This window comes from Pyxicephalus adspersus, chromosome 5 (assembly GCF_032062135.1).
Source record: "Pyxicephalus adspersus chromosome 5, UCB_Pads_2.0, whole genome shotgun sequence".
NCBI classification, from domain to species: Eukaryota; Metazoa; Chordata; class Amphibia; order Anura; family Pyxicephalidae; genus Pyxicephalus; species Pyxicephalus adspersus.
This window is the reverse complement of record NC_092862.1, coordinates 51,904,520-51,915,693: the sequence shown is the minus strand read 5'-3', so window position 1 is coordinate 51,915,693 and position 11,174 is coordinate 51,904,520. Positions and strand designations below refer to the sequence as shown.

The following is an 11,174-nucleotide window of genomic DNA, read 5'->3' as shown; positions in this document are numbered from 1 at the left end:
ACCGGCTTCTTGTGTTAGAAGCACCCGACGCTGGACGGAGAGCGACGTGGGACGATCAGCGGGACCTTGGCCGGCGGAACGCGGGATGCTGGCCGGCGGAACACGGACCCGACGCTGGAATATGGACCCGACGCTGGATGAGCACAGGTAAGTGGGATTTAAAGGTAAGTCGAAAAAATACGGGCTTATCCCAAATAGCATTTTTTTTTAAGACGAAAAATTACGGGGTTAGCGGTTAGGGGGTTAAAGCTCTCCAAGGTTGGAGAAGATACACTTTCATCAGTGAGGCTGGGTGATCCAGCAAACCTGGAATGGATTTGGTCTAGGGTTCAAAACATTTGCTAGCATGCAGCACATGACTTTGAAGAAATATATTCCAGGTTTGCTGGATCACCCAGCTTCACTGATGAAAATGTATCCTCTCCAGCCTTGGAGAGCTTTATTAAATCAGGCTGAATGTCTTCAACTGTGTTTATCATTTTTGCATTTACTTACCTGGACTGGTTTGCTGTCACAAGGATTACACAACAATGTAAACTTGATGCCTGTTCAGTTCTTGGCTTTGTTCACAAATATTTCATACAGATCAACCCTCCTTGCAGCCTTTTACTGAGACTTCACACAATGTTACAGTCTTACAATCTAATTAACAGGGGAAGGGATAATGAGCAAAGGCTTCCTGTACCTATAGCAGACTGACGGCATCATCCCAGTTATTTCCCTGGAGCTTGAGGTCTGCTTTTTAATGATCAAAGTTTAAACTTTTCCTAGAAATATTACAATTTTTGCATATATGTTGAGTCTATTCATTCATTTATTGTATTCATGAAGACTTGTAAAGTTACTGAAAGGTTGACATTAAACAATGGTTTCTGTGAACAACAGGGAAATTTAAAAGTAAGGAGAATGCATTCTGGCAGTTGACTTTCCTGCTTGAAGTCAATGTTTGAATAATGTATCTTCCTGGCTTCTCAGAAAGCTATTGAAATGTGCTTGCAGAAACATGAGGAAGCCAATATTTTATTCATATTGCCCCACTGCTCACACTCTAATAACACAAAGGAACCAAACTTTAAAAAAGAGAAGGCATATGGCAAACGACTGGTATTGTGTTTGGTCTCACATTGGGGATATATGTTATAAGGCTGTCTGCACCCTCACATTCCACCCCAACAGATAGCCAAAAAGTCCATTGGTGTCTGTTAAACTGACCTGAGAGTCACAAACTGCTCATTGCTCAAGAACCCCTAGCAACCTTCGGAGAAACCCTGGTTGAGAAACACTGTGCTAGGGAGTACACTGCTTTTTTTCAGATTAAAGTCCACCTAAATGTACTTTTTGAGGGTACTTTTTACACACATCCGAACCCTTTTAGATGTTTGCTTTGACTTAGCAAATCTTTACTTTTTCAGTTCTAGTCCACCCCAATATAAAGAATCTGGACATCAGTGATTAAAGCATGACTGATCTGTCAATGATAGAAAAAAAACTCTTCTCCTGAACTGGTTTGTGAGCTAAAAATCTAGAGATTACTAAAGCATGAAATACTAAAATCCAAATTAAACATTTCACTTAATTAATGAACTGGGTCTGATTTAGTTTTGGAAACACAAAACCCCCAGGTGTTGTTTGGTGACAGCTCCTTTAATTGAAAGACTTGTTTGTGACTAGGAAGCATAGCACTCGGTTCGGTTTTTGAGCAAAAAAAAATTAATCTGTTCTTGTAAACAGATGTATTTTCAAAACCAGCCATTTCCATTTTAATACAAAGCCAAAGTTGTCTTATGTGATTAATTACATCATTTACAGATGCAAACACCGTAAGAATGCTACTAAATACCTAGAGCACGAAAAAGTTTGTTTTCTTAGCTTGAATAATTTTACATGCACAGATAATACAAGTACATAGCTGGTTATGTATATCGTAAAATGTTCTCTTTTGACATAGCAAAGGATATTTATTCAACAGAGCAATGGTATGGTAATGTCTGATATTACTATAAAATCAATGAAATGGTGTGCCTGTTCATTAGCATCTTCAAATGCCAACGCAATATTAATTGCATTGCTTGCTGTTTTCATTATTATATTGTGGCATATTTCCCTAATATATATCATGGAAATGAGTGTTAGGATCTGATCTAGAGTCAAGATTATTTTAGCTGGTGATCAGTCACCATCTCCTGTTAATAGCTATAGTAGCCCCTTGTGCCTTAGCATGCCCCTAGGCCCAGAGCAATCTGATCCTGTTTGAATTTCTGTTTTTAAACAATTCAAGACTCTCCTTTTTGTTCTGTTTCTTCTTATATCTATCCTAATTCCAGAGCCCTACACCCTTGGTGCCAATCCCAGTGATTGGGAACAGCCATTGGATCTATTCTCAGTTATGACCTATCTATCAACAGGAGAGGGTGACTGATCACTTAGCTAAAATAATCTTGACTCTACATCAGATCCTAACATCAGAAACCTCTAACTTCTAGACAATTTTAGAACTGGCCCTTCCCCCTTAAAGGGGCTATCAATAAGCTTAGTATACCCATGTAAACCCTAATTCCAGCTTACCTATTTTTAAAAAAATGATTTCTCCCGCCATAGTAAAAACAAACAGGTCTGGCAGTAATCCTCTACAGAACTAGCAATGTAGGTACTCCATTCAGGTTTTCTTCTTGCCCCACCAATACAAAAAGGAAGCATCTTTGTATGAATAGCAAGGGGCCAGAATTAAACATCTTATTAAATATTCATATATTTAGATACTAAAGGCACATACTGACAGGTGAGACTTTACATGTGGCAATTCATATGAATGTGTAAACTTGCTGGGTAATGTCAGCATTAGCACCTACAAATAGTACAGTCTGCTTTAAATCATGATAGTTCAGTTATCTCAGGGGTTGGCAAACTCCAGCCTTTAGGCCAGACAAGGTCTAGCCGGCAGTTAGTTTTGGCTAACAGCCCCTGGTTGATCTGTCCTAATGCCACCCGGCAACCCATGGCCCCGGAGCCGCGGGTTGCCGCCGAATCAACCAGGGGGCTGCTGGAGCTTTGCATTTGCTTCCCTTCTTACCTCGGCCAACGTTGATACTTCCGTTGCCGCAGTAAATAGGGAAAGCTCTCTGAAGGTAAATCCCTCTTCTCCACAACGCATACAGAGGAGAGGGATTTCACTTCAGGAGGCGTGGTGGTGGGCAGAGCTATTAGGGTGGGTCCGGCCTAGTGTGCTCCCACCCACCCTATAAATGGCCTAGAGGCCATAAAACTTTGCTGACCCCTGAGTTACCTGATAACCAAACACTATCAAGCAAGGTAATGAGCTTTGTTATTTTTCTTTTTTAGCTCTTTACTACGTCAGCATGTCAAATAATAAGCTAGGCTAACAATAATTATTTTTATTTGCATTAAGTTTACAGTTAATGCAAACCCAAAAACAAAATCACCTATAAGTTTTAATATGTTATTATAATTTTAAAAGTAATTGTTAACCTTTTTTTTTTTAAATGTTTATTCTGTAAAAATCCTCCTGGTCTCCTTTTCATGCTCCTGTACTGCCACCCTGTATGTTAACAATAAAAATAAAATCAGATGAATAATTATTTTTTTACATTGATCGATATTGATAAAAATATTTCTAGTGGTGTGAATACTCTAGTGAATAACTGATGATTTGTTTTGTTATTTTTAAAAATCAAACTTGCTTTAGATCATGAACACATTTTTTTAGTGTGGTATGAAAAACAAGAGTATAAATTAAATTTCGGCAAATGTGTTTTATACTAATACCTCATTTTCCAAATTAAACACAAAGCACAACAGTGACTTGCAATCATTTCACATAATTAAAAACATTTATCTTGCTATTCCTTTAATTATGGATTTGTCGCTGCTGGAGTAGAGCAATAGACTGTCTACTCTGGAGTACTTTTATACATTGCTGTTTAGAAGCATATTAAGGGGGATTCATTAAAAGGACATATTATCAAATAGTTGATATGCTTTACCAGGAGAATAATACCCAGTTCAGCATTATTTTAATGACCAAAGGAATTGATCATTCAGTTATAATTTAAAGACTGAATTTCTGCTTCACTAATTTATACCACCACCGGATATTTTTCATGTTGCTACCTCAGTAGGAACATGGAGAGTTTTTAATTGTCAATGAAAGATTCATTTCCTAGAAGAAAATATTACTTTTTTATTAGGGGATACTAGTCATGCTGGGTTTTAAAAAACAGTTTTAATAAATCATTCAATTCAAAAGTTGTGACAGAGGATTTAACTATCTCATAACTCTATTCACGGGCCTGTAGAAAGAAACTGCCCAGATCTTGACTGTAGTCAGTGACTGTGACTTAAAATGAAAGTAAACCTCACTGGTCCGCATTCCAGCCTCAGGTACCACCAGCTTTCTTCTTCTCTTCCTCTTCCAGTCAATCTTTGGTTACCTTGATTGGCTGTGCTGGGATAATGTAACTCCTGCGCGGGCAGTAACGCACTTTATGGCAGAAAAGACATCGCCTGTCCCTATCTGCAGTAATGACCTGCCTGATCATACAAGCCTAAAAGTAGAACATTATTTTGTAGAAAATTTAGTAGAAAGAAATTTTCTTTTAGGCATTTGTTACCAAAACAGGTGCCAGTCAAAACATTTAAGATTTTTTCGGTCCAGTGCCAGTGATAGTCAGGACAAATTAGGAAAATAAATCTCCCTAATGGGGTCAGGAAGCATGAATGGAAAAGCATGACATGAGCTCTAACGCTTCAATGCTCAATCTAAAACAAAAATCCCAAATGCAGGGGGCAGGGCGTACATGCCAAAGGCAGGTCTTGGTGATGTGGTGGTGTTAAAATGATTCACCAATGGTATTTATTAAAGTAAGTAGTACTTTTACTAAATAGTATTTAGTAAAGTAATAGTAAAAATTCAAGAGAGGATTTTTGTAAACCCCATATGTTTGGGGAAATATGTTTTTTGCATATTTTAGTAAATAGGTTTAGTTTGTATAAGAAGTGGCAAAGTTGGTCATGGGGTCTCACGTTAAAAATGTTTAGAAAAAATATCAAAGCCTAACAAATGCTGATCACAAATTTATTATTGCCAAGACAAGATGGATGCTAGCTAGCATGATAAACATTTGCAGTATATAAATACTAAATGGTGTAATCCAATGTCAAGAATCCCTGGAGCTGGAATGATCATGTTGAAAAAAGTAATATAAAGCATAGGCAGTAATGGTGTGTTTACAGTAGGGTGCTAGTGTGGTAAACACCATGGGTAGCATCACCAGTGGCTTTGCAGGGCCACTGTGGGGTAAAGGTTCTACAAAGGTGAGGAGGGTAGGGGTAAGATTTTTCTCTTAAGGATGAGTTTGCCAATATCACCATGACTGGTTGTTTATGGCTTACCTTTTGGCAGGAATGCCCAAATATTGTCATAATATTCTCATTTTCATAATCTCCTAGTTGTGGCCTCTGCTTTGTAACGTTTGAACATATTGTGCCCCCAGGATCACTCAGCTTCACTGATGAAAGTGTATCCTCTCTGGACTTGGAGAGCTTTAATAACTCAGGCCCTATGACTAGGTCATGTAGAGTATGATCCTGTATCCACCTTTACTTCATTGGTACATTTTGCAAATACTATAGAAAAAACAACTTATTATTACATTATTGATATTCCACTATACAACGAGCCCCATTATGTATCATATATCCTCTTTCTCTCTTGCTTTTCTTCTTCTTCTTACCCCCTCCCCCCCGCGCATACCCCTGACCGACTTATGGGGGATACAGGAATCGCTTAGGATGAGTCATATTCTTGCATGATTCAGTCCCCTATATAGTTGCGTTACTCACAGAGGCAGCTGCGACCCCGCTAACAGTTGGTGAGATGCACACTGAGGCCCCATCAGCAAGGTAGGAGGTCAGTGGAGGGTCGCTGGGGGAGAGGGACGGGATTTCAATAGATAGAAGGACAAGAACCGGCACATGCGCACTGTTCCATTGTGGAACGCATAAAAGCGCACAATCTAAATTAGTTCAGCCTCTTACCTCAGCAAATGGAGAGAGCAGCTGACGGATTCATTCCCCAGCTGTCAAACGTCTGCCCTGATACGAATAGTTTGCTTTGACAGAACAGTTTGTTAGCTTCCCAAACCTCTGCCTAACAGAACATCCAGCAAAAATGTGTTGCTGCATTTATTTTGCCATCAAGTACACGAAAGGCCCTCATACTTAACTCATTATTATCAATCTCTAACTACCTGCTAGCACAGGTAATTCCTAGCATACCAGATCCTTTGTGGCTGAGGCTTCCGCCTTGAGCAGGTTCTGCGGTGGAATGAAAAGGCCCACCCAACCCTGGAATAGTCTTTAACAAACCTGCCACCATCTGTTACTTTACTATCCTATCCTAGGTTTCTTTCACAGTACCCCGCCCAGCTGTCTATAGGTTCTGGGAGCAATAAATGGGTAGGAGGAAGTATATTGCCCATCCAAAATCCATCTGTAAATTCCTGTACACCATTATTATTATAATTATTATTATTATTATTAATAACAACAATAATAATAATATTAATAAACAACAGTATTTATTAAGCACCAACAGATTATGCAGCACTGTACATTAAATAGGGTTAGCAAATGAAATACAGATACAAGTAATGACACAGAAGGGGGAGAGAACCCTGCCTAGAAGAGCTTACAATCTAGAAGTTGTTAATTTGGCTCTAGTTACTCTACAGACCACAACAAGCCAGCAAGAGTTCTCTGTTGTCTCTGATGGTATTTGGATTTGGAACTTTATGCCCCCTGAAACATCTCTCTCAAGGTTTACCCTGGTTCACCTGTAATTTCTCTAAATTATACAAACTCTACTACTTGATACATGTAAGTAATATACCATTTAATATCATAATATATGTATCTATTTATAGTAAGATTTAACTTCCTATGGTCAATACACTCAATATACACTTAGATTTTCTCTTTAACACACATTATAGAAACAATCATTGCACAACTTAATTAATTTCTGGAATGTCCAGAGGAATTTTTTCTGTAGCTTTTTATTTATGTTCATAAGGAATTATCTTTTTGACTTTGGTAATGTTCTGATATAGATTGTTGGCCTTTACACTTGAGTAGTAGCCCTGTATACAAAGTTAACAATCTGCCTTCACCAGCACAATTATACTTTAGCTTAATACAAAGTTTGGTAAATTTGGTGCTGTCAGGCTGTCATTATCATATTTACTTTTACTTTATTTACTAGTACAGGTGTTAGAACTGAAGCAGGCTTTAAAAAGAAGTCTCAACTTACATATTAGCTACTTGCAGCTGCTAATGAGTCACATAATAACAATTCATTTGATTTTCCAGCATACATTTTAGTTTCTTTAACAATGAACCCCAGAGTTGTAGTTAACATCTGCCTCAATATGAATTTTGATGCAGATGACATACAAGACTGCAATCACAGCTAATGTATAGAACAATAAACTTTAAAGATTTGTCATTCCAGTTAAGCACTGAAATTCTGTTCTGCTTAGGCTGATGTGTTGGTCCAGAGCTAAGCTAATTAGCACCAGCTGTCTACTGCATAAAACTGCAGTTTTACTTTCATTTATATGTTTTTCTATTTCATTTGGCTTTTATTGGCATGCATTTTGCTTTTGGATGTCCTAGTAACACAATATTGTAGTAGCACTTCTTTATAAAAGTAGTAAAAGTTAAAGGATAAGTTTGATTGTCAATAAAAATGGCTAAAATAACTTTCCTTGCCCATGAGCCAAAAAGTAATTATAACTTCTGGCCTTAGATTGTCTGTCTTTAAATTGCCCTAGTATGCTCATGGCCAAACAACATTTTTTGCCTCCTAGGAGTAACAAACTGTGTGGTACTGAGCAAGCCTCAATGCTGGCATAAGATATAAATGGCCCACCCGTCTCCCTTTACCAAGCTGCTCCAATGCAGCTGTTTTCTTCATCCATGGTATGTAGTTATATTTACCTATTTTATCAGGCGGAAGAAGATCACATAAAGGGTTTTGATTTAAAAGTCATGTTGCCATATATACATAAATATAATCTGATACAAACATAAACCAAGGTACTTTTTTACATTAAAATACAGAAAATCTGTTCCAATTTGAGTGTAAACCCAGGGAATGAAATATAGCCCTCACTAGTAACATTCAAAACAGTAATCTGTAGAAATGTGAATAAAATTAAGATGAATGAAAAAAAATCACGTCTGTCAGTCTATAATGTTGTGAGCTCGTGAATTTGCGTCTCTTATCTAAAAATGGCAAAACATTGGATACATCACACAAGGACACAGCTTATAAACCGATAATTTTTCTAACATTTTGTGTAATGTGTAGGTGTAGGGGCTGCCAGTGTTGACAATTTTTTTTTAAAATCCAGTTATTAATGTTACATACCTGAAATAAGCATGCTCTGAACATGTGTAAGGGAGGTTTTAGAGCTCTTCATCTTTAAATTTTTTATTAGGTCAGTGACTTGTAAAACATTAAAGCCAAACCATAAGCATCTTGTGGCTGGATTCAACCTCCATGTTTGCCTATTGTATCTGTTTGGACTATTTAGACCAGCGGTCGCCAAACAGTGGTGCGCAAAAAAATGTTGGTGGTCTGCAGCTCTGGCCAGTGCACCCCTCAGCGGGGTCCGGAGAAGGACCCCGCTTGGGGGCACACCGGCCAAAGCCACGGACCATGTCTTCCGTACAAATCGCAGGCTCAGGGTGGTGGGCGGGTTGTGTCTTTGAACACAACCTACCCACTCTCCCATCGTGGGCTCAGACCAGAGTGCACCCAGTGGTTCTGGCATCATGACGTCCCTATGGGGAAGGTTTCTTCCCCTTTGAGTGATACATTTTTAGTTTAGTGGTCTTTAGGTCCGAAAAGGTTGGCTTCCACTGATTTAGACAGTGTTTGTCTTTTGTCTCTCCACGATTTTTGTCAATTCATCTACTCTTGGCTATATGTTAAGGGGTTCCACCTTCAGAAGCCAGTTCTGGTACATTGCAAATGCTTGATCAGATTCTCGGTGTATAGTTTTGATTTGTAGTACTGATCTGACCTCTAAATCCTTGCGTGGTTTTGCCCTTTAACCCTGTACATCTCCTGACATCCTGTGTTTATGTTCAGTTTTTCATCCTGCGTATCCATTTAGCCTTGCTTCCTGTATCTTTTTTACCATGGTTACTTCTATCTTGTTCCTTATATCAGGTCACATGTTCTGATCTCTGGCCTAAACCTCACCACATTTCTGACGCACCTCTGATACGATACTTAATTCTGAAAGTTTCATCAGTTGTCATCAGCAAGGCAATTCCTATTTTATAGCCTGTGCTATGGTGATGACTGTCCACAGACCGTCCAGAAATATGGATTATGCTTGTACTAATCCTTATTTTCTGGACAGTTTCCCATTGCTTGTGGAGTGGACCTGCACTCAAGTCAGGTCTTGTCTTTTCTGATTACTGTCTCTGTGATGGCTTTATTCTGTCATTGGTTTACTCCACAATAAACCCCCCAAAATGCAAAACATTGGCAAAAGTTATGTTCTAACCTTACCTCTTATTGGCAGGGACATCAAATTGCTTCACCATTCAGAATCAAGAATGTTTGTGTTTCTATGAGTCTAGAAAAGGTCTTTCCAGATGCATGGGAGTTCATTTAGTCCCAATAAGCCTGGCTAATTCCCAGTATCACATGCTGAGTTGCACATGCTCACCATTTTTTTTTAAGAAGATAGCGTTCGGACAGGTTTGTATGTTTTATTGCAGAAAGGGACAGTCAGTGTCCCTTCTACAAAAAAGACCTGCCTGACTGCAAATTTTTTAAATGGTTTCTTCCCCTTTGAGTGATACATTTTGAGTTTAGTGGTCTGTAGGTGCAAAAAGGTTGGCGTCCACTGATTTAGACAGTGATTTAGACAAATTTTGGGGGAACCAGGATTAGTGAAGCACACAGTACACATCAATTTAGCTCACAACAGTGTCTTTCAGTAGATGCAAATACGCTTTCTTCAGCATACAGGAAAACCAGACTTAGCTTTTCATCAGCAGAATGGCAACAGAAACTTAAGCTTCATGCAGCACATTTAAACAAAATCCCAAACTGGAAGAAAGGCACTAACAATAAACCCCCAAAATGTTACCACACATGAGCTTTCATGTCAACTCCACTAACACAAAGCTCACCTCTCTCATAACTGCCTGGGATTAGGAAGCCCTACCTGCTAGCACAGGTAATTCCTAGCATACCAGATCCTTTGTGGCTGAGGCTTCCGCCTTGAGCAGGTTCTGCGGTGGAATGAAAAGGCCCACCCAACCCTGGAATAGTCTTTAACAAACCTGCCACCATCTGTTACTTTACTATCCTATCCTAGGTTTCTTTCACAGTACCCCGCCCAGCTGTCTATAGGTTCTGGGAGCAATAAATGGGTAGGAGGAAGTATATTGCCCATCCAAAATCCATCTGTAAATTCCTGTACACCATTATTATTATAATTATTATTATTATTATTAATAACAACAATAATAATAATATTAATAAACAACAGTATTTATTAAGCACCAACAGATTATGCAGCACTGTACATTAAATAGGGTTAGCAAATGAAATACAGATACAAGTAATGACACAGAAGGGGGAGAGAACCCTGCCTAGAAGAGCTTACAATCTAGAAGTTGTTAATTTGGCTCTAGTTACTCTACAGACCACAACAAGCCAGCAAGAGTTCTCTGTTGTCTCTGATGGTATTTGGATTCGGGAATTTTTGGATTGACTTGAGACAAATACTAGCATTACTAGTCACCTGTATAGGCTACACAGAAAGCTGGCTCTCATATTTTGCCCATAACTTAGAGGAAGCCCAGTCCACCCAATACAACCTCTATGTCATGTCACAATAAGTAACAGTGAAATTTCTGACAATAGAAAAAAGCAAGAAAGAAACACATTACTGATTTGCAGCTATAATATAATGTCCACTGGGGTGAAAACAAAAAAAAATACAACAATTCAACTTGCATGTAAATATGCAAATGATAGACTCTTTTCTTTTAAAAAATATAAATTACTGGAAAAATATTTGATATGATGGTTTCACAATACTTTTTGAAATTGTCTGGATCTCAAA

General features: G+C 38.5%; 1 protein-coding gene across 1 annotated transcript in view; it reads right to left on the bottom strand.

The window, feature by feature from the left end:
* The window catches only part of DOK6 (docking protein 6), a 221,279-nt gene that overhangs the window by 119,742 nt on the left and 90,363 nt on the right, over window positions 1–11,174 (bottom strand). The gene's annotated exons all lie outside the window — the stretch shown is intronic.